This window comes from Ciconia boyciana, chromosome 2 (genome assembly GCF_034638445.1).
Source record: "Ciconia boyciana chromosome 2, ASM3463844v1, whole genome shotgun sequence".
Lineage (NCBI taxonomy): Eukaryota > Metazoa > Chordata > Aves > Ciconiiformes > Ciconiidae > Ciconia > Ciconia boyciana.
This window is the reverse complement of record NC_132935.1, coordinates 50,241,137-50,265,339: the sequence shown is the minus strand read 5'-3', so window position 1 is coordinate 50,265,339 and position 24,203 is coordinate 50,241,137.

Genomic DNA, 24,203 nt, shown 5'->3' with positions numbered 1-24,203 from the left:
TATCTTAGTGAAATATGCCTACTACATTTCCAAGGGAGGTCTTTCACTTAAAAACAGTGATCTGTGACCTTTTTAATAATGAAGTCTCTTCCCATATTGCTCATACTAGTAGAGGGATCTAAGAAACACTGGAAGTTATTTCTATGGTGTAAAAAGAAACCTATCTTTTCTCCAGTCCATTCTGCTTTTTTCAGATGAAAGACCAAGAAGCAGTGGCTATATAAGGACTAGTTCATATGTGCATATATCTAAAAGATGGGGGGTTATTTCTTAATTGACCACCAAACATGATCCAAAGCCTAGTGAAGTCAAAAGGTCAAAAGGTATCTTTCAACTTCAAGATATTCTGCATGAAGATTTTATTTACACTATTTTATACATCACTTGGAATTCTAAATTCTAAGTCACAGAAACCTTATCTACAAAATATAGCACAGGAGGTGGAAACTACACTAGACAATAATTTATTTTCTGCTATATATTTCAGCACAGGCAATTATTAGTTACCAAAACCTGTTACTGGTTAACAGGCACTTGTAATAGCCTTTAACTGAATTGCTTGTGCCAATGGAGAGATGAGTATGAGAATCAACACATCTGGCAGTCCCAGCAAAGATGACAAATCAGCAGGCAGAATAAGTCATCTTCCTACTCTCATGAAAAAGCCAACCACGGAAATGTATTTTCTTGATGCTGATGCACCATCAAAAATTCCACATCAATGTAATCTGAAAAAAACCCTTTTGTTCCCTGCTTCCTACATCTCCACACTGACAATCTTCAAAATGTAAGTGCTAAGACTGACTACCTTCTCCAGCATTTTGCTAAGATGTAGGGCTGCAAGAACTTTTATCTTTTATTAGATTTACAAAACAATTAGAGAAAAAAAGTTAAGTACAGACTTTGGAGTTCTTTTACTAGGTCTCATAAGAAGCATCACATCAAAAAGAAAGCTAAAAACAAGTTAGATATATTTGCTCATAGCTTAATCTAATTTTGCTAATTGATTAGATCACTTGAGAGGAAAGCACTGACAGAGATGTGACACACATTAGCAGGGAGAGAGCTGACGGATCTTATGGAACAGAAACAAAAAAGAAGCCATTCATGTCCATGAAAACAGGGTCAGATAACAAATTGTAATGGCACATAATGTAATATCTTCTTTATTAGCCTTTTTAGTATCCAGAGGAGTTACAAATTTTAATTCTAGACTTCTTATTTGAAGGGATTTGTAGGTCTCCCTTGAGGTTTGCTACTGAGAAATCAGAGAAGCTTTGTGAAAAATACTAGAGCTGAAGATTTCTACCCTTTATTGATTATCTGCAAAGGTTCTTGTTTCTGCACACTGATTATTCATTTTCACAATGACAGCACCGGCTGCACAGGATATCAACTTTCAAGAAAAGTGTGTGCAAATTCATAGTATTTTGATGGGTCCATTTATGGGGACATTCTAGATTTATACATTCCATCATCCTGGAATATTTGGGTCCATTTATTAAGTCTTAGTGTGTGGCAAGTTTTCATGAGTTTGGTGAGAATGGTATTATTTGAGAAGCAGAAATGAAGATTCTGGAAAGTGGTATTTACATGCATTATTTCTAAGGTCTTGATGAGTAATCTCTTTCAGTCCCTGGAGATGCAACAAGTTCAGAGACCCTGCAACCCATTTTGCAGAAACTGAGGGAGTACTGCTCAAGCTATACTTGTGGACACTCTTCCACCAGTCTTTTAAGGATACTCTTATGTACTTAAGAAGCGGGACTGAGGAACTAAAGGTGGCAACTCAGATATATGGATCAGTTCTATCAGTCAGGAATGTTTATAGAGAGGAAAAGGTGGGAAAAGCCTGTGTTATCTCAGAAGACGAGAAGAACTTCAAAGCCAACCTTGAAGAGCTGGCCCTTCGAGGGAGCCTATGTGGGAGGGTGGGGAGTGAACTGTTCACCTTAGATCTGTCAGCAAAAAATCTAGTGTCCGTGTTGTTTAGGGAGCATACCCAAGGCTGACCACTATCTGCAGTCCATTCTCTCCTATCCTACTCCTTAGCTCCACAGCTGTTGCATCACGTGTCAGAGCATGCATCCCTGCCTGTTCTCCTAGCATCTGTTTATGGATCTGTGGTCCATGAATCAGTCTCATCCCTTTTTGAAACTATTGAAAATATTTGCCTCTACAACCTCTGTGGCAACAAATGCCAGGTCATTATTGCTGTATAAAAAGTACTTTCTTTCCTCTGTCTTAGACCCATCTCCTACTAACTTTCCATGAGTGTTCCCTAGTTCAAATATTGCAAGTTTGGTCAGTAACAGTTCTGCATTCATCTTATCCACAGCCTCTGTGATTTTGTAAACCTTCATTTATCATTCATTATCCCCCTGTCCCATTTCTGCTGTATGGCGCAGGATACAATGAGTGTATCTAGCAGTGGTCAGGTAGAGCAGTGGCTGGAAAGAAATTATATTGGCAGATAAAAATGGTACATTCCTTGCTTTCATATGTCAGTGCACAATTATATTTGAAGATCGGCCCTTCAGTGGGGGCTGGATACCTATTTGGTTTTTTGAATTTTTTCCAGGGAACAGCTGCTCATTCCTTTGTCTGTGGAATGCCTATCATATTTGAAGCACTGAAGCATCACAGTTGTAACTCAGAGGTGTGAGTGCAGACCAAAAGGCAATCTGAAGGCAGGAAACCTTGCGGCAGCTCCTATACCATAAAGTTCACAGGATGCCCCTCCAAGTCTGCTGCTACTTGCATGGAGAAGTAAGAAAAAAGCAAAGCTAGATAATACACAGCACAGAAGTCCAGGGGCCAAAACCAGTCCCTGGGTATTCAACATACTCCCCTGGAGTGAAGTGAGCTGCTACCTTCAGCAACCCAGCACTTAACACATCTGACACAAGACAGCAAACTAGCCAGCTGCTTCCAACTGCTGTCGTTACTGGCCAGGAGAGAAGAAGAAAGGAGAAGGTGGTGCATAGGTCTCATCACCTGCTGAGATGAAGACAAAACTGTCGAGAACAATTAACCTCTGACATACAATATAACATAGTGTGGTCATCACCAGCTTAATTGACTATAGTGGCTGCATCAGGAATATGCTCTTACATGTACATAAGTCTTGCAAGGTTCATTTGCAAAATGCCACATATTTGCATTGTATGGGAGTAATTTGCATTTCACTTCCCTATCATTTTCAGACAGGTGAATGTTAATGAAGCTCCCCAGGTAACAAAATATTAAGAAGATTTAGAATGGGAAAAAAAAAAAAATCAAAGCCTCTTAACCACATTAACGTGCAAGGCATCTAAAAGTTTAAAGGAGGATGCAATTCTCATAAGGTCTCAGGAAAACTTTACTCATGAGACATTCCAGTGACTGGCACAAGCCAGCACATAGTATGCTATCTTGGAGCCTGGAGACCCAAGTCCTCTTTCTAGGTCCATCAATTGTTCCATCTTCTTGGGCAGATTGTTTTGCCGTTTATCCTGGGGATAGGGAGGAGGGCTGTACACAAACTGATTCTGCACCTCAGCACACACATGCTCTACAAAGCACCTTGCTGACAGACACAGAACAAACTTCAGCAAGCAGGGAAGAATGGGTGGTTTGGTGCAAGTGCATAGGAGCTGGCAGAAAATGGGTAATGTCTGATTAGGTCTATCTGCAGATTCCTAATCCCTAAAATGGAGCCATTGGCACTTCACTCCATTGTAATAAAGTTTCAGATCATGGGAGTAAAAGCACGACAAAATGTTTGGGATCACTTGAATTCTCCATATTAATAGAGTGACCTGCCATCTGCTTCTCTGCCCATGCTTATGGGCTGTTGCTCCTATTCACATGAGAGGAAAGTCCGTGTGGCAGGCAGCTAGGACTCTATTGTACAGGTCTTTACAAACATTGCATTTCCCAGGCGTTTTAAAATCTGTCTCCAAACACATCAGTTTGCCTGTGTGGGGTTTTTTTGTTTTGTTTTTTTTCTCAAGGGAAAGAAATCTCACATCTTAATGAGACGCTAACTTAATATTTTCCAAATGCAGAGACACACATACATATAATATTTTTATATATATTTATATATACATATATACACATGTATAAAAGTGCAATGACAGAGAGATGGGATGAATAACAACTTTGGAATTGAATCCTGCTGTAACTCTGACTCCAGAGAGAGACTTGTGGGGCAATTAAATGTTATTTTTGCTGACAAAACTGCCTTGGGAAGTTTCTCTGTGCTGCCCTGACCCAGCTGCTGCCCCTCCGCAGCAGTTTGCTGTCTCCTTGACGGAGGCAATGCAATTGTTTGTGGAACACTCTGGGTCTCAGACCCTTGATACAGTCCAGGGCAAAAAGAAAACTGCCACCAAAAAAGGCTTTTGTCCTTGTTTTTGTTTGTTTCGTTGCTTTTTAACGCAGATCTCCCTAATCTGGTCCCCAAAATGATCCCACAAGCAGTTGTGCTGGCACATCTAAATGAGTGTGGGAGCAGGCGTAAAGGGCTGAAGGGCAGCGGAGGAAGGGCAGCTCATTTCACCACCAAGGAACACATACCATGTAACTAATCCTAACAGCTCTCTACAAAAATCGACCAAAACTTCAAGTCTTCTAAACTATTTACTGGACTTGATGCGTCTATTTCACTCTCTACATATTCTAGGTGTGGGTGTATTTTTTAAAAAATGCTTCTCTCTTCTTTTTCACCAAAGCATACTGACAAGAGACTATTCATTTCTTACAAAATAGTGTCAGACATTGAAATGCGGCTTTAAGCTAAAAGAATTTTTATTTTTATGTAACAACTTTCTTGTCAGTGGAATAAACAACCAGCATGTATTTCCAGCTGGTGCTCAGTTCTTCCTCATATCTGAGTCAGCCCTTGTACATTATTATATGAGTGTTATTGTTGCTGTTTAAAGTATGCAGATCATTGGGTATTTGCTCAGTGAAGCAATTTTTTCCTCTAGGATAAATAATTGTGTGTATTTTATTTATGGAAAGCTCGCTACTGAACATGCTCATACCAGTCCAGCAAACAATGTAAGTGTGTGCTTAACTTCAGGACTATAATTTCTGCCGCACTCATCAGGGACACTATTTACCTGCTGAGAGCAAGCATGTGTCTTGCTGGATTATAGCCAGAGTGTTCAGAACCTCCCAAAATTGAGCTCATAGCTAATTGAAGTTACTACATGTACTTCAGCAGGAGTTAGCCACCTAAATACCATTGGAGATCTGGTCTTAAGTCCTCTTTTGAATTCTACTAAGCCCTTTTTTTCAGTCATGTTTTACAGCAGTTCATACACAGCTGCATGCTATTTATGCTTCCAAAAACATTCTTTTAACAGTTTTAAATTGGTTTCCTTTTCACCTTATGGTGTCTCTATTTTTCTGTTATGGAAGCAAACAGGTGCCTCTGTCTGACCTTCTCTGTTCTAGTTAGTATTGGATATATTTCTTCTATGTCATAATTTATTTGTTTCTCTCTAAAGCATTCACCTTTATAATCACTATGCACACAGTAGACATCTTGCTATTCCTCTGGTATTTTTTTCTCGCCCTTCTCTGGACCCATTCGCTTTCTAGTGTTACCCTTTTTGAAGTGTTGTGCCCAGAATCGTAAACAGTATTCAAGGTGAAGGTACACTCTCAGTTTACATTACGATACATTCTTAGTAGCATTGTTTTTCTTTCTTAATACAGACTCTTGTTTATTTAACTTGAATCTCAGCTTCCATCAACAGGTGGTTTTCATCAAGGAGACTATGATGAAGCCTTTTTTTTTTTCTGCAGGCACACCAACTTTGAACTATTCTGTCTATAGGCAGGTCAGTATTTTGCTGTCAGTTTTCTTCCCTTCAAATTCTTTGACTTATCAGCATTTTGTCTTGGGTTTAAATGTCTCCTTCTCAGGCCCTTCCAAACCCAAAGGTTCAAACCTGGACAAACGCTGGTCCACACACCAAATCATGGCTGAGTTACCATCTAATTTATCCTTCCTTCACCTGTTTCCCGGTACAGCTTAGGTCATTCTCCACACAGACATCTGGCTGAGGTCATAGTCCCATTGAAAATATAGGTAGGTAACTCCCCTTCCCCTTCCATCCCCTACATAATGCATATGGATAAGCAAGAAAACAAACAGAAGTCCTACAGATACAGATCTCCACATCCCCAGGATGCAACTTCTTGTTGCTCCAGCAGCAAGTTCCACTACCTAGGAGTAAGGCACTCCCTTGTCCAGACACATAGCACAGTCTATGTTCCTAAAACAGTTCTTTCCTTTTTTGCTGTAACAATGCTATTTTGTGTTGTTCACAAGCTTTGCTGTATCCTCCTTCACTTCTTTACACAAACACTGATGAATACACTGGACCCTTCCAGTCAAAGGGTTTTTTTTTATTTATCTTGCAAGTCAACCTCTCCCCAGGCTGAAAACAAACTGCTTACTGTAGCCAATGCTGCTGACAACTTAGCAGTTTCTAATTAATTATATGACCCTTCTTTCTCATCCCACAACTGCATAGCTGCATTTATGGTCTCCCAAGGGACATTGTCAGGAAATCTACAGCAGGTGGGAGAGCTCATGTGTCATCTCCTACAAATGAAGGCTGAGAGACTACTTACCCAAGCTCAAGCACAGATAAGTACCCTAAAATTAGCTGGGCATTTGGTGGCAGCAGCTGTATGTAGCAATGCACTGCAAGATGTAGAAACAGATGGCACGGCAGAAAATACGGGTGTTGTGTTTGCTGTCCAATGAAGGAGGCCTCTCTGCTTTCTTCCTCTAACATCTTTGCCGGGTTTATTGTAGATAAATGGGATTCCCTTTCTGCCTCTCTTCCTGCCACTTCTGCAGTCAGCTTTTCTGGAACTTCCCTCCATTCATAGTTGGTCATTTCTACTGCTTCTTTTCTGGTTTTGACTTCTTTCTACTAGAGACTTCTTCTTTTACCTGTACTCTTACATTTTTTTACTCATCACCATGACACTCACTTTACATGGTAGCAATAGCACAAAAGTATGGTTCCTATCAGGTTTTGACATTCATGAGGGAAGCAAGTATACATATTAGCATTTAGGTCAAAGCAGTCATTGGAAAAATTTTAAACATTTACACCAAAGGATGGGCATGGATGTATGCTCTGCCACAAGAATGCCAGAATATGTAGGGAAAAGCTCTTTTATTTTTTTACAGAAGAGAACCAGCAGTCCCACGAGAGACCAGTAAAGTTTTGGCAAAGTTCTGGCAAAGTTTCAAATTACTTCTTTGAAAATCAAGGAATTTTTTTGCAGTTTAGTTGAATGTTAGGGCAATTCAGCTCAAAGAGATTTCCTCAGCACATGTCCCTAAGCTCTTTCAAGTACAGGTAGTACTAGACCTGGGACACCCACTGACCTTCTGCAGCAGTAGCGTCACACAGCACCTCTTGGGGGGTGGGGGGGATAGAGGAAATGGAAAGCAGAAAACTTGGCTAATTAAAACTACAAATTTAAGAGCTTATTAAGTGGGGGCATCTAATGTGTCTCAAGATGCGAGGGGGTGTAGTATACACCAAGGTAAGTGCTCCGTGGCCTCCAGGACACGTGGGAACAGATTGCTGTTTCAAATGCCCCGGGGTAGCTGAGCCATCGCCACAGGACGTACCAGTGCAACCAGTGCAGGGAGGCAGTGCTATGTAGGTGTTTCAGCCAAAGGCCTAGCACAACTCCACAAAAACAGAGTAAGACACCCATCACTTTCAAAGAGCTGGTGATCTTCTCTCAGCAGGACAAAGACCCGCCCTCTCCTCAGGAAGCACACCAGCATTGCCACAGCTAAATCTTCCCCTAGGCCTTCTGTGTCTCCATCCTACTGCTGTACACCTTCCTCTGGTGGTCTTCACAGCTTGTCCTTCCATACAAATCTTCTACCCTTCCAAAGAATCCCTCTGTGGCATGGGTTTGTAAAGCCCCTCTGGCCTCTTCCCTGCCTTTGCTGGTGCTGATACAGGTCTCCTGATCTGCTGGCCACACTCTCCTTCACAGCTCCTTTATCTCTACCCTCTTTCCTTTGAAGTCTTCCACTCTGTGAAGGGCAGAAGTTTCTGGATCCACCCATGGGGGACCCAGGCTGTTGCAGAGATACTCAGAAACAGTCTGGCAGAAAAATCAGTGAGTGGCAAAGGGCAGCAGAAGACACTGCCCGGGCAAAGCATTACTCAAATGTCCCCACCTTCTGCTCTGCCCATTGCCTCACTGGGAGAAAGATAAGGTAAGTTGAGACTGGGGATAGGTGTTTTACCTATGTGTTTGTAAGTGTTCATATTCTTTTTCCTCTGTGATCGTAAGTTTTTGTTTATTGTCAATGAATTATGTAAAATTCCTCCACTTGAGACCACTTTTCCCAGGACAGCCTTGTGATTCACTCTGCCATGGGATGTCCAGTTTACAAATGCAAGCGTGTATAGACAAAGACAGGGAATGCATTCTTATCCTCTATGCCCTAGCTTTCCCTAACTACTTTTAACCTATAATAGCTATGGATGTAAGCCCTGTGCACTTGTAAACTAGATGACAAACTGAACAGTGCTTGTGTTCACATACTCCTGACAAACACAAGCCACAAAATCCCCAGGCATTCACCAGCCTGCTGAAAAATTGTTATGACCTTCACTCTGACATGGGATAGAGTGTCTGGGGGCAGAAAGTAGTTGCTGATCTGTGATTGCTTTTGAGGCAGTGAATCATAGTCATGTTATCCCAGGACAACAGGGTTGCATATCTTCCATATCACTGAAAATTTCCATTTCAGTCCATGAGTAGCATTGTATGACCTGGTTTGATAAAAGCTTCTACCTGTCTTTCATCTATTGGAAATAATTGAGCTGCAATCTTTAGATCCTTTGCAGTCTTCCTTTACAGTTGCTACAATCTTTTGTTGTTAATTAAAATCTGGAAATGAGATGTACATTGCATTCCAGGATCTTCAGCATACAAACGTCATGTATGAAGCTGTTTGTAATCCAGCATGGACTTTAGGGACTGCAGCAGTGAGGTGCTGTTTTCTTGTGAAAAGCAACTCTGGCAAAGTTTGGGGCACCAATTTAAAAGTGTTTTCTTTATGTTTAATTTTGAAGAAAGATCGAGGACTATTGCTTCACAGAAGTGTTAGGGGTGACACTGTTTGCTCATGCTTCAGCATGTATAAAGCAAAAATTTACATCTTTCCCAACTTCTGCCAGAGTACACAATGAACAGAGAAGAAATACACTTAAATTTATAAGTGTAGGCATATCTTAAGGAATTGGATATCAAGGTATAAATGCTTTCTGTTCCTTAGAAAAAAATATTGTTGCAATCACAGGCTGTAAGAACTAGCAGGTCTTCTGAAGCTTAAAAGAAACTTGCTCTTTGGTTATAAAATATGTATTATTCATTTTGCCCAGGTTAACTTTATTTTTCTTTTAAAGGAGCTTTGACACTTCAAACTGCATTCGTGAATTTAGTGTAAATCTTTGCAATATTAACCAGGTGACAAGCTGGCTGCAGAAAATGAGAAATATAACCTGTGGAACAGCCCATTTAAACAGAAGCATGAGGAGTTAGGGTTCAGCCTACTTGCAAGCACTAAATAAGTTGCTCAGACATCTTTGCACTGCCTGTCTACAGACATTGCTCCATCCCAGTGTCACAGGAGTTCTTGACTAGGTGTTAAAATATTTTCTATATAAATGTCTTTCTTTCTTTTTTCCATCTCTTTCCTAACAAATTAGATTCAAAATTAGTAGTACTAAGTAAAATTTTCCTGAGGATAATCATTTAAATACAAAATTGAATTAGGTCTGGCCATGTTATAACTCACTTTGTGTTTGTCTTTTACATGCCTCTAAGCAAGTAAATTTTGCTAATATAAGTGCTCAAGAAAAGTTTTGAAATTCACAGTAGAGCCAGTGTGTTTTAGGACATTTGTTGTTTACGCAGAAAGTGTCTGACCTTCCAAAATCCTTTCACACATCCTTAGCGCAGAGACCAGGCAATGATTCAGGAAATGTTTTGGCCACACCTTCTGATAATTAGGAGTGCAGATGCAGCCATATTACCAGAGTGGTAATATGTTCACTGCAAAGTTAATTTGGGGAATTAGCATCAGGAAGGATGAGCAGAAAAAGCAGCCAGGTTGAAAAGCCAGATCATGTCACTGTCTCTACTGGTGATGCACTTGTATTATTGTTTCTGGATCATATATCACTGTTTCTTAAAGCTGCAGAAAGTGGAGCTGCTCCAGCTGATTCCTTCTCAGTGAAATACTGGAGAACCTCTCCGTCTTTTTGGACAAGTTACTGGAAGATAATCAGCAATTCAGTGGTTTAGAGTTGGCACTGTAGATGTTTTCCAATAAGGGCACTCTAGGTGCACCAACAGTATAGTTACAGGATGGGAAAATATCACAGACACTGATGAATTCAGTTGCTGCTCTTCCTTTGTGGTAATAAACCCATACATCTCTCAGGTAAAACACATCTTGCTTTCCAACCATAACATGGATCTCTCTGTCTCCCCACAGAAATAGCAAGATGGAGCCACTCAGAAATTTTACATGGGTGAGTATTGCTGGTTTTGAGTGGAGGTATCTGTGAAAAAACACAAGGAGAAACACAAATACACTTCTTTTTTCAGCAGAAACACTGCCCTGAGAAAAATCAAGAGCTTGAAGCTGAATGTTGACTGAAACCCACTTTGAGCTGTGAGTAAATACATTGCCTCCCATTGTTTAATTCTTTCCACATTAAGGGCTACATGAGTAGAAAGGGGTTACCTCAAAGATACCCAGCTCTGTCATCCAGTTTTACTCCTAACACAGAGCTCTGAGGCCCATGAACTTTGGCAAACAGCAGAGGTCAAAAGTGTCTCTTCATATACCAGTTGCAAAGAAAATGTAAATGAGGATAGGCAAAGGACATCAGATTTCAAATGGTAAGTGAGAGTAATAGTAGTGAATGGGTGAAATTATCCACCCAAGAAGCTAAGACTAGAAGGACATCTAGGGAAATACTGAACAAACCAGACAGAATATTTCAGTGCACATCAGCACAAGAGAAAAAAAGACTCCAGTGGAGAAAAGCTGAAAAGCTGAACTCGCACTGTGCAGGAGAATGGGATTAACATAATTCATTCACCTTTGAACTTGCAGAGAGTGAACAAAATGAATGTTCCAATCAAAATATTAGAAGATTGTTGCAGCCATATGAAAACTCTGCATTTGGTCACCATGTGTTCCCAACAGTTGGCAAAAGAAGGCAAGGCATCTGATTGCTTTGTAGCAGCCTTTCAAATATCTTTCATATCGATGTTGGAACATCCTGTAGAAGGAATAATTTGTAATGGAATTACGGATGGTTTTAAAAGTGAGGTGGGTAAGGCAGTGATAGCACAAACTAGAGCAGCTATAATCTCCGTAAAGTGTGGGGAGGCACACCAGGCAAAGAAAAATCTGTGCATGGCACAAGAACAAATGCAAAGGCTGACATGAGATTGCACAGTAAGCTCTGTTTAAAAAGAAATTGTGTGATAGCAGATCAAGGAAACAAATGCACTCTTGTATTCAAGAAAGAGAATGAGCTTAGGCAAAAGTCCCCAACAAATCTCAGAGCTGTGAGCAGCTAACAAAATCCTCAGATGACAGCTTTGAAGAAAAATAGTTTTACAGGAAAGGCACTGGGCTGAGCCTCAGGAGGTTGGTGTCCCCATTGCTACACTGCTGCACATGGTCTCTGGGACTTTGGATGGGAAAAAAGATTCAGCAAAGCTTTCCTTTATAAAATGGAGATAATATTTCCCTTCCCTGATATCCTTTGCCTTATCTATTTATGAGGCAAGAACATCTTTGCATTTACTCTCAGCTGAACCTGCCAGGAGTTACTGTGGAAAACAGCATTCCAGGGACACCTTACAGAAGCAAGCATGTACCAAGAGAACCATTCTGAAAACCTGCAGATTCAGAAGGAGAATAGAAGGCCATGAATGCCACTTACACAGAGGATGTCTTTCATGAGATGGCAGGGAGGCTGAATCCACTTGCTTCCTTTCATGTCAGGCTAGGTACTTTTATGCTCTACAGATTCTCAGCAGGTAAATCTTACAACCAAAACGGGGTATCTTGAAGTCCATTGGCACACATTCAACCAAAGGGACCTTTAATGGTCCCTTTGACCCTGCTCTGAGCAGACTAAAAGACATCCTACGGTCTGTTCCAGCCCAACTGATTCAGTGACTCTATTGTTCTATGAAATGCTCAGACTAAAGAATAAACAAAATTAATGACATGATTTCTGTCCAGTGCATGGGCACAATTAGGGTCTGACCTTATGATATGGCTTGAGACATGCTGAAGGAGCAGGTTCAGCTCCACTCCTGAATATCTCCGTCACTCCTGCTCCTATCCATGCCCTCCCGCTGCTCACTTTGAGGTGACTCTCGTACTTGTGTAAGTTACACAGCAAGCCACACCAGCCCAACCAGCTGGCAAAAAGGGACAAGATGAAGCAGTTTAATTTGAGATCACATGAGCCATTGTAAAGGAATCAGGAGGGAAAGCTGGTGGCTGGGGACAGAGATGGGGAGGGGAAAGGGGAGAAAGGATGGAGAAAGGAGGAGTCAGAAGAAAGGTTACCACAGCTTTCCCCTTTTGTCAGTGGTGACCTTGTACATCACCTTGGCCATATTGTGAAAACATATCCTAAAACCAGGGTTAATTCAGATACGCAATTGATCTCAAAATTATCCCACTCTTCCCATATCCTGTCAAGCCATTGTGTGATGTATGAGCACAGCAAGCAGGGGCTTTTGGACCTCAGCAGAGCTCTGAACTCAGGAATTAAGTAGTAGTGACAATGCTTTACGCAGCATAGAAAAAAAAAACGATGCTCTTGTGCACTGTATGCTGTCATGATGGCACTGTAACATGGTGAAGGAGAGCTTGGGACAATGAGAATGGTAGAGAAAACATGGTCTGAGGGGCTTGATCCTTTACAACACAGACACAGAGTTACGAGCAAGGATGGAGGAGAACCAGAGCTTTACATTCAAGGAAAGGACAGCTCTGTGCCTGCGGGACAGAGCTGGCTCACAGCTTGTCAGCAGCAGAGACAAACTTCAATGGCAGGGCAGCGCAGGACAGACGGGTGAGGCCGTGCGGAACAGGCAGGTGTTGGCATGGGGGAAGCAAACGCAGTTGCCACCCTTACCTCTTCTCTGCCTTCTTTTGTCTTTCTAGGCCCAGCTAGCAAAGCCAGCCTGCCTGTCATTGCCTGTTACTTCTCACCAGAGGCGCATTTACCTTCACACCCTCTAGTCCAGCCAGTGATGCTGCTTTCACCCAACAGGGCAATGCTCAGCCCCTTCTGAGGCTTGCTTTGCAGCCCCATACAGGCAGTTGCCTGCTTTATTTTTGCCTGAAGCCAGCCCTGCTACCAAATCAATTCTTACCAAGTAAGAAGAGTAAATCTGAAGAGGAGAGTACACTCCTACTCACACTACAAATTCTGCAGGGCTTTCCAGCATCAATATCTATACACAGTCATCTGAATACACAGGGCTCCTAATTACACTCTTTCCTCTCTGATTTATTCTGAACGGGGCAACATGATGACCACAGTGCACTGCTTCATAACCTCATAACAGGATATGTCTCTCTTCAATGACCTGCCTGTTGCAGGCAAACAACTTTGTGGATGTATGTGCCTTTGTTCCCAAGGCTATGCAGCAAAAAAACCCCAACCCCAAAATGCACTATAAGGGTCATAAATGGAAAACAACAAGCCTTTGACACAGGAAAATTATACACTCAGGCAAAAGCTCAGGATGCTCTATAGCTGCTGAAATCATGATGAGTGGTACAAAAATATCAGTGATAATGGACACAGAGCTTGCTAGGCAAAAGAACACATGCTATGTAGGAACGGCCTTATGAGTGAATGGCATTTAGGGACAGTCAAAGTAGAGATACAAAGATTGTAAGCCATAAGAAGTGATTGTAGCTCAAGAAAACATTGTCCCAGACAGAATAATCCCAGAGCTGTAAGTATATGCTTTGTATTATTAAGGAAAATTTAATCCCAAAGAACTGAAAATTACTCATTCCAAAATAAAAGGGATGGCTTTAGATCACTGCGCTTGCTTCTAAATTTGAACTTCTTCACAGCTTACAAGTGTTTAAGACCATGTTTTTAAATTGGATCTCCTCTACAATAAAACAGGTACAGTTAACACTGTGCTAAAGTGGCAGCAGTGGTTGGCTCATCCCAGTTCTTGAATGGAGAAACACATGCAGCTTCTAGGGCTACCTAGAAATGGAGGAGACCTGCAGTTCACATAGTCTGACCAAATGAAGTGTAGCCTGAAGGAGACTGCATGATTTAGGAACCTTAGGGAGAAAGAAGAGAGGCTTTGAGAATACCTCTTGCTTATATCTGGCAGCTGTGGGGCCAATATAGCTTAGCACAGGGCAAGGACCAGCTTTTGGGGCAGTGAAAGCTGGCCTGGCTAAGGCAAAGAAAATTCAAAACAGCCTGAATCACATTAGGGCTGCACGTGGATTGGGTGCACTGATGACTGTGACCATGTCTGGGAACAAAATTGTCTCCATTCTGGTTGCTTTAGTGTTTTGCACTGGTTTAGTCTGTTTCCATTATTTACTGATTGCCCTCAATTTCTTCTTCTCCCTAGTCTGAACATGTGGGACAATGCTTGGTAGGAATACAAACCTACCTTTGGTTCCTCAGCTACCACAGTCTAGTTGCTTTATTTTCTTCACTGTTTCTGAATGGCTCCAGTTGGTGCTAACACAAAAGAACAACCCCATGGGCAGCACCACCGAAGCCTCGCAAAGCTCCAACAGATGAGCTGAGACCAGTTTTGCCACAGGGTTGCAATTGGTGCCTCCAGTTGCCCACCCTGCCCTCCAGCTGTCCACCCCCAAGGCCTCAGAGAACATTCCTGTGCCTCAGTGGCCTCCATTCACAGTCCTACAGGTTCATCTGATCCATCAGAGAGGAAGGGTTGGACTGCTGAAGAGATGTGGAGTGGCAACACATGTTCCTTTCTATTTTGAGGTGAAAGCCTCCAATGGATGGGCTACAATAAATAGCTGGGGCAGTAACACCTTCAGTGGCCACAAGTGTTTTCTAACTGAATGAGTGAGCTAGATCTGTATGGGTACAAGGACAGCGGCTGCTGCTTGAGCAAGTGATGTCTGCAGAACAGATCTGCAGTTCATTCTTGCCAAGAAAAAGCACTAACGTGACTTTGCAAAGTTTTTCCCTCCTAAGGTCAACTCAGAGAAGAGTTCAGCAAGCCCAGAGCTGTATTTCTTTTCTCTGGATGAACGGCTACCCTAAATTGTTAGTGAGGTGCAATTTAAAAGAGCTGGTAATAGATTTGCCAGTCTTCTCTGTAGAATCGATATTAGCTTGTACTCATAATAGCATTTCAAACCATCGTGTACTGAAGTCCTGACCATCTGGGCCAGGAAATGGCAGTGGGAATTAGCGTTTCTCCTCTGCTAGCCCCCAGTATGCTACCCTGTGGCTATTACAGCCATCTATTTTGCATTCTGGTTCCCCTGTGATATCGACAATAAACAGTAAACAGTGCATTTGGTAATAACTTCTCCAAAGGAAAAAAAAAATACTCAGCAAAAAAGCATAATGTAGACACACTCTGTAGGAGTTTCCAAGATGGTTTGCAGCAGCTACTCAGGCATCAATGCCAAACAAAATTATCTGAGTGGTAGAAAAAAGTCCCCAAACAGCTGCCACCAGCTGTAGCAGGCCAAGTTAGAAATAATGAAAGGAAGATTTTTTTTTCCTGAGCATTACAAGAAATGGGAGCAGAACTACGTAGAGTGTCTGCACCTTCTAAAGACTCTTTTGTTGCTCATAATCCTTATAGCAATTTACATATGTCACCATCTGCTGGTACCCTCCATTACTGCATTGCGGTATTATGTTACTCTACCACTTCAACAAGATGATTTATAAAATTCCCATGACTGTGTTTAGAAGAGTGGATTGAAGATGTCAGTGCAATGGAAATGGCCAAACTGGTGTGAAACCACGAGAGCTTGAGATGATAAGTTTGCAAAGTTCAGCCCATATTTTCACCTGGAGAACCACACAAGAGGTCTTAGAAAGCCATGCCTGGGAATGGGGAAAGGGACTGCCACCCAGAGTAACTTGCCACAGAATGGGATATCCAGGGATAAACCCTTTATATAAATATAAATCCTTTATATAAAATAATCTTACATAAATTATCTCTGTATGAAATTATCATGTAAAAAATATATGTAAAAATGCCTCATAGCAGCTTTGTTCTCCTGCATACATAGGTCTGATATGTCCATCTGCGAGGCAACACATCTATTTAAGGGCTTCTCTTCACAGCCAGAAAAGTTGCATTTCTAACTGCAGGGAAATGAATACAAATGGGCCATGCTGAGGTAAAAAATACAGTGAGGACAAGTTGTGTTACATTTGCTTCCAGGTAAATTTACTCCAAGCTTATCTTCAAGTGGGGAATGGGGTTGGTCTAGGTGAATTTACCTTGAAGTGAAACTTTGTTGTATGTTGTTTTCATTATGCTTTTTCTCTGGGATAGACAATACTTCTTAGATCAAGGTAAAAAACACTGCTTGTTTAGCAATGAAGGCCAGACCTCAGAGAAGCACTGAAAAAAATAAATGAATACAAGAACAGAAATTTCAGAGGATAAAATCTCAAAAATACACCACAATTGCTTGGTTTTGTCACCTTCCTCATCTTCTGCTATTACCACCTCTTTTTTGTTCACAAAACTGGTAATTGCTTAGGTTCCTGACAATGCTTATCCAGGTTTTAGTCTCTGAAACGTAATTGAATTAAAGAGCCACAGCTTCTGTGTTTCTAACAACAACATAAATAAGAACACTTTTTGGTAGTAGTGCCTTGAATGTGGATCTTTGCCCAGGAAAAACTGATTTATTCTTTGGGGCAAGCCTTGACTATTGACTGCAGGTGCCACTGTGCCTGGCATCAGTGTAGGTGCTTTCAGGGCTGCTGGGGGCTTAGCACCACCACCGAAATGCACAACAAGGAGCCTCACAGTAATAAAAAAGGAATGTGGGGATTATTCTTTGGTGAGGGGGTATCTATCTGTGGATTTGGATGGAATATCCAGCCTTGTATTCCAGACCTGGACTCAGCTGTTAAAAACTGCAACTTTGAATCATCTGTTTACTTTAATCACCAGTTTATAGACATTAGATTGTCTTTGTCCAAGTCTCATTGTATGTATTTTACATGAATAGTGTTACTTCATCTTTTTGTAGTCTTTTACATTCAGGAGACATGCTCTAAGCTTCAGGTAGGATCCTAAGATAAGAGTTAAATGTGGTACTTTATTTTAAGGAACAAGTCACGTTTGAGAAACAGCTTTATCTAGAAAGGAATTTGAATTTTTTTGTAGCTTATCATGTTTCTGTTGTATTCAGGCGAAATGTCACACATTGGCATCTATAGGGGAGCTATTGTCAGTGACCTTTACACTACCTTGAAAAAGCAATAGAAACTTCTTTTTTTTTTCCCATTTGCTCAAAGAAAGAAGAGGGTAAACGACTCTGAACTCTTTCATTAGCAGCTAAATCTTCACTTACTTCTTAACAACAGTCCTTGTCCAGAGCAGGTAACAAGGATCCCAGTCAATAGAACTAACCTAAATAAATCCAATAAATTCTGAGACAACTTTAGAGTAAAACTGCACTGTTTGTGGCATTGAAAGACCCATGTATTTGCAAGCTCAAATATTTTCTTTTTTTTTTCATGAGAGTATGGCTCTCCACATAGGCAGACATAAACGTGAGTGCTCCACTGTTCAAAACAAAAATTAAGACCCGTTTGCACAGCGTTGTAGATTAAACAAGAGAAAATGTTAGGTAATTAAATGCTAATGATTCAAGCTGGGTGCTTATGTTTTGGATTACTTGCCTAATAATGTTAGCATTTAAATGGTCAGCTTTGAAGTTAACAAACAGCCCATTAAGATGCAACTGGGGAGTTGTGGGCTCTTTGGGTGCCATTGTTTCAGTCTGGCTGGCTGCAGACTCAACAAAACAGCAGTGATGGGATTTACATAGCGAAGACTATTTTTGCAATTGCGAGGGCTAGAAGTTTTTTTTCTTTTAGTGAAAGCTCGTATTATTGAGAAAACAGCATGTGGGAAAAGCCTAAATCTACTCATTTCTTCTGAGTCCTGGGATTTCTGTTGTCCCTGCTGACTGCTTAAATACAAATCACTTGGTTCCCAAGCAGTGGCTCTGTACAGTAATCATCCTATTGCAGCCATCGAAACTCTACCAGATTGTTGACTCCTAGGTGGTATTGCTGGGTACTTGCAAGGGTTAATATAAAAATGCACTCCTGACAGTGAAAGTTAAAGGTGCTTCAGTGATGAAAATTGCATCACATAATGAAAAATCCTCAAAGTAGTAAAGGACAGAAATAATTAAGAGATAATTGTCAATGGAACAGAATATTCTCCAGGATAATGGGCTCCTGCAGATGCAAGAATAGCACGGCAAAGCCAAAGCATCTATGGAAAATAAATGGCATGGTGCAGCTCAGGTTCTTTCTTCTTCAAAGCGCACAGCTCTGATCCTGTCACAATGGTCTGTTATTCCAAATCATTGATGTAGACTTAATTATTTTATCTAATGGAGGTTGATGTGGGAGTTACTTACTGTGCCACTGTAGACCTATTGCATTTTGAGTGCCTCTGAAGAGAAAGGCACTGTGGATTTCAGTGCCTGGATTTCATCAAACGTTTTGTTATCCCTACTGTGACTGCTATTCCCTGTATTTACCATGTGGTGTTAACCAAGGAGAGCTAGTTTTGCATTATCAAAAGGAGAGTGCTGTGACGGTTTGATGTTTCTTGGTGGCAACTGTAAATATTGACATTTTAGTGACTACCACAGTGGGAACTTGATGCAACTCATTAAAGGTAATGGGGCTTTTTTACTGAATTTAAAGTTAATAATTTCAGGCCCTGTTTGGTGCATTAGGAGGAGGGGAACTATTCTTAAATTGGCTTTGTTTTCTGATATCTTCTACAGGATGTATAAATGCCAGAACAGTCTCCTTGTAAAACTATCTTACTTGTTGGTTTTGATCTTTTGTGGTCTGCTAAAGGATTTATTAAAAATGCCACAAAATATGTACTGCTAGATCTCCGATCTTAATTGAAGAAATAGGGGATCAGGATGTTTAACAAAGACTTCTTTGTGCCAAAAATGTGAAATAGTGAAATAGTTCTTAGTTAGAAACATAAATCAGTTGCACTGAAACAACTTCTTTCAGTTATTCACTAGGTTTTTTCTCAGAAATGTTAGATAGAACTTATCTATTTATTTTGGTCTCCTGTTCCATCCTGTGTTGACTAAGGGAAAATACCCTTTCTACATATTATTTCTACATCGTACCACCCACACATGACATGACCAGCAAAATTATGGCCGTTTTAATGCTGCGTGGGCTGTCTGTAGCTGTACAGAAGGGCATAGACTTGGCCTTCTGTATTTCATGCAGGGGCTGAATGTAATAACTTAGCAGGTTGTGCAAAAAAAACCCACAGAAAAAAGTGAATCCAAAATACAATAACGACATAGATAAAGGGAGATCAATAGTATGATTAAAGTACTAAGATCACACTGATTTTTTTCCAAGGGTCTACGGCTGTTAGAGTGAACGTCTGATGATTTTTTAACTAGCCCGGTTTTAATTGGGTAGGTGGCAGAGAAAGTCATGTGAAGCCTGCCTTTCCTTCTGACTCCATTTTTGTTACAATGACGTTAACAGAATATGATCAGCTCTATGACCTGATGCATCTCTCTTGCTTTAAACTTAACAAAAGCAAGGACAGTCAGCAAAGGACCCTCTCCCTCTGCCAACCTTTCTAGCTGTGTAGTTCAAACAAATTATCTTCTTCACAGATATTCCCATACTGACTGTCAGGTAATTAGCTAGGAAATCACTACAAGCCATAGGTGATTTTTAAGCTAAAACACATCACTTTGTAACAGTTTGATCCTTCTGTTACTGTAATAACAATGCCTATAAACATTAGTTAGGAGTACACAGAAAAGTTTGCTATACCTAGCTTAAGCCTTATATGTGAATTTGGCTATTGGCCTCAGTGAAGATTATGCCACCTGCACCTTGTATTTAGCCTGGATTGCTCCTAGACAGGCTGATGACCACTTCTTAGTGCAATATATCTATTTACTTTTTGCCATATGTGATGTTTTTGTCTATGTCTGAGAGTTAAGAATATGTGGATGTTAATTCTGAACAACTTGGCAAACCTGTTCTCTTTACTACAATTTCTCTGGCCTCGTTAAGTGGCCATTGTATGGATGACACAAGTAATATAGATTACTGCAGTTTTTCTGTGCTTAAGATTTATTATCATGTGTTGCAGCATTTTAGAATGGCAGTCACAATCTGGGGTCTGCCTCTGAGTGCCAAGAAAGGCTGGTAACAAACTAGCTCTGTCTGCCTGCCTGCTGCAACCACGTGATGTATTTCATGTTGAGGCTGGAAACAACTGCACTGGCTTCTGTAACCTTTTATCCTGAGCATACTTCATTCCCAAGTCTGTATCCCAAAGATGCAACTTCTTTGTTTTGCAGCATCTTGACAAGGGGATTGAAGAGCTTTGTGAGAAGCTGCAGACCACCTGAGTAGCTCTCTCTTTTTTAGGACTCTTCCCAGACAGATAATTTTCAATGCCCTCCACTGCTGACACATTTATCCACTGAATGACTAGTGTGCTCCACACCGCCTCTTCTTCTAGTCCTTTCTCCTGTGCCGGCACACCAGACTGTAGGATTTACACAGCTGCTGGGAGGAAGTGATAAAACAACACTCCAAAGAGCAGCTTTCAGGTGGGAAGGTATAAGCAGTCTGTAAGAGTGTGGCTGCATGGCATGCAGAAGCTTCTCTTGCTAAATTTGGTGTTGAACACACTCTTCGTTGCACTTAGTTGATGATGATACCACCCTATATCTAGAGAATTTACAATACTTTTCAGAAAAGAGACCCTATTGTCCTTCCTATGTCTGAAAGTCCTGCTTTGAGCATGTCCCAGGCTCTCTCCAAGGTTAGTCCTCGATTTCTGGCTTTATATGGTTAGGGGTTAATTTGCACACAGTATCTGAAGGTGCTTCAGAGCTCCCTATCAGCTGATAGACTCTCTGTGCCACTATTTCTGCATGCTGCACTTACTTGGCCTCCTGAGGTTGCCACTCTCCATCACAAGTGACAGTGGTCCCTAACTCCTTCCTTGTGGAATTTTAGCGGTGCTCAAGAAAGGATGGATCCTGCATTGCAAGGCTACAGTCTATCATCTCCAAGCCAAGAAAGAATCAATCTAGGATTGACTGCACCAGTCCCATTACCAAGCTGTTAAATATTCAGACCTTGGAGAATGACCAGCACTGCTTATGGTGGATACAGAGAAATTGCTTTCAGGAGAACAGTTAACATTTGTCACATAAATATAAACAAACTATTTTCTATGGCAACTATTGACTGCCCACCATCACCAGCTATAGATAAAAACTATATATGGCCATCTCTTCATTTGCCTTATACTACACAAGGAGGTGCAAAACAATTCATATAGTCAGAACTTGCAAAAAATGTTGCCACCAAAGCTGCAGTAACCACGATTTTTAAATAAAAAGGGCATCTTTTAAAATATTCATTTCTATGTTTTCTGTTTTACTCAAGGCAGAACAATGATACCAAAATTCTCCTGATGTTTTACAGTTAACCTGAAAAGAAGGTAGTCATGGAGCTCTTATCAGTAAACTAGAAGTGCTTCAGTTTCAGTTGCCATCCAAAAAGATGCAAATAAAGACTGTTCATCCACAAAATACACTTTTAAAAATAAAAATTAAGTGCTTCGAAATGTTACTTTCTAGGGTAAGGGTACTCAATATCCATCCAGCTGTATTCTCACTGGAGGCAATGAAATGGTTGGCATTGGTGTCAGTGGAAATAAATGGTTTAGCAGGTCTAACAGTTGCTGTACTGGAGATAACAGGTTAAGATCAGCTCAGAAAGCAGAAGATTGGAATTTCCCATGCCTCTTCCACTTCTCTGCTTCTGCAGATGACTAACTCTGCAGCTCTTTCCACCTGGATGTCATTCAGTGCCTTCACCTCTTTAGCCAGGTCTCTCCTGGTTCCACCACCACCCTTTACTTACCCCTACCATTAGTAGATTTGCACTGTCTTCCTTCAAAAGGGCTAGTTCCCAAGGTGTTATTTGTTTGGAATCACCAGTTGCTGGAAGTTAGTCACTAAGCTTAAAAAAGAAACCTTAAGAACAGTTTATTTACCAGCTCAGTAAGACAGAGGTAAAATGGGAGAGGCCATGGGCCCACAGGAAAGCTGTGGTCTTTGGAAGACCTTAGTACTGATGTTAGAGGCACCTGCAGTGGAGGACAGCCCCCCACTGTTGTGCGTGATAGCTGAGTGGGAAACCAGCTGTGCCTGTGACATTAGGGGCCCTCTACAATTGAACAAACATATCAAAGGGCTGCATCAGATTCTGCAAATCAGAACTACTTGAAGCACATCCACTCTGCTGCTGCCACTCTGTTTTGATTGATGTGAACAAGTCTTATCTTCAAAAATATGTATAGCTAACATGACTTTTTCTATAATCACTTCAGATTGCATCTTAGAAAGGAAGATGATTTTGCCTCTTCCTTGCCCCTCCTCCTCCTCCTCCTCTCTTGTTCCCGCCACCCTGGAAAAGTCTTTATGCATGGTTAAAGCATATGCTAAATGTGGGAGGAAAAAAAAGTACCTTCCAAATCTTCGTGTCTTTGACAGCAAAGCAGCTGTATATAACTTCTTTAAAGGTATGAATTAGAACTGAAGGACTACTACTCCAAAATCTCTTACCTTTTGACAGATCTTTTTTTTTGGGAGGGGCTTATGGTTGTCAGCAGCAGTTTGTTAAGTTTGTAAGAATATTTGATACTGGAGGGAAGGACCATCTTTTTTTCTTTTAAAGAGGGGGAAATCCAGGAAGAGAATGACTGTGCTGGCCATGCACAGCTATGCCGATGTTTTCAGTTTGACTGATCTGATTTTGCAGTCCTTATTCAACAGTACAGATCTTGCAGGCTCTAAAAGGCAGAGCTGTGCATTCAAGGATGAAATCCCTTATCTCTATCGATCTCAGTACAGATACTCAACTCTTGGCCCAGATATGGCAGCAGTACTAGGGGACAACAATTACAGTATAAAAAAAATTCCTCCCCCAAGATAGGTTGAATGTGACTGCGACTATACAGGGAGTGAATCCAGTCTTGCATTTTCTGAATAGGTATTAGACTGATTTTTAGCAAAGATTTTAGTTTTAAAAGCTGAAAAAACTATTTAGGAAAAAACTCTAAATATCAGGAGCTGGCTACAAAAGCTCTGTGGAGAACAAAACAAGAGACCAATAGCCACAGGACAGAAAAATGCAGTAGATTTTGATGAAGAAAAAAAAAAACCTAAAAGGATAACTGTATTTAAAAATAAGGAGGAAGAAAGTAGGCAAAGAAATAAAGAGAACTGACTCTAGGTTAGAGCCAATTCACATAGGCTGACCAACTACAATCAATTGCCCTGTTGGTGGTCTTTAAATAAAGGTCAGACAAAATTGTACTGAAATCCACATGGGGATTATTTAAGTGCTTATTTAAGACAGTGGGTTGCCTGTGGGAGGCAGTGCTCAGTGCTAGTTTCACTGTATTTCTAATAGTGCTTAATTAGTTTATTATTGCATTTGGAATTACTCCTTTCTTAGAGACTTTAAGGTCTTTTTGTACTGTTCAAAACTCTCTTCCATCCACATACCTCCCCAGAGCTGCAACAGAAACATAAGTTTTTTAATTCAAATTCTATATCATCATCTTTGCATCTTACCAAAGTTCTCAGGCCTCACCAATAAGCTCCTATGCAAATGATCAACCAAAATATCACCCTCTGCTCCTTTTGTCAATGCTCGTCTTCTGCCCCTATCATTGAAGGAGCATCCGATGAGCTCCATGCACTTAAGAACCTTGTCATTCCAAGACTGATGATGAAATCATGGCTATTTACCCTTTGGAAAGCT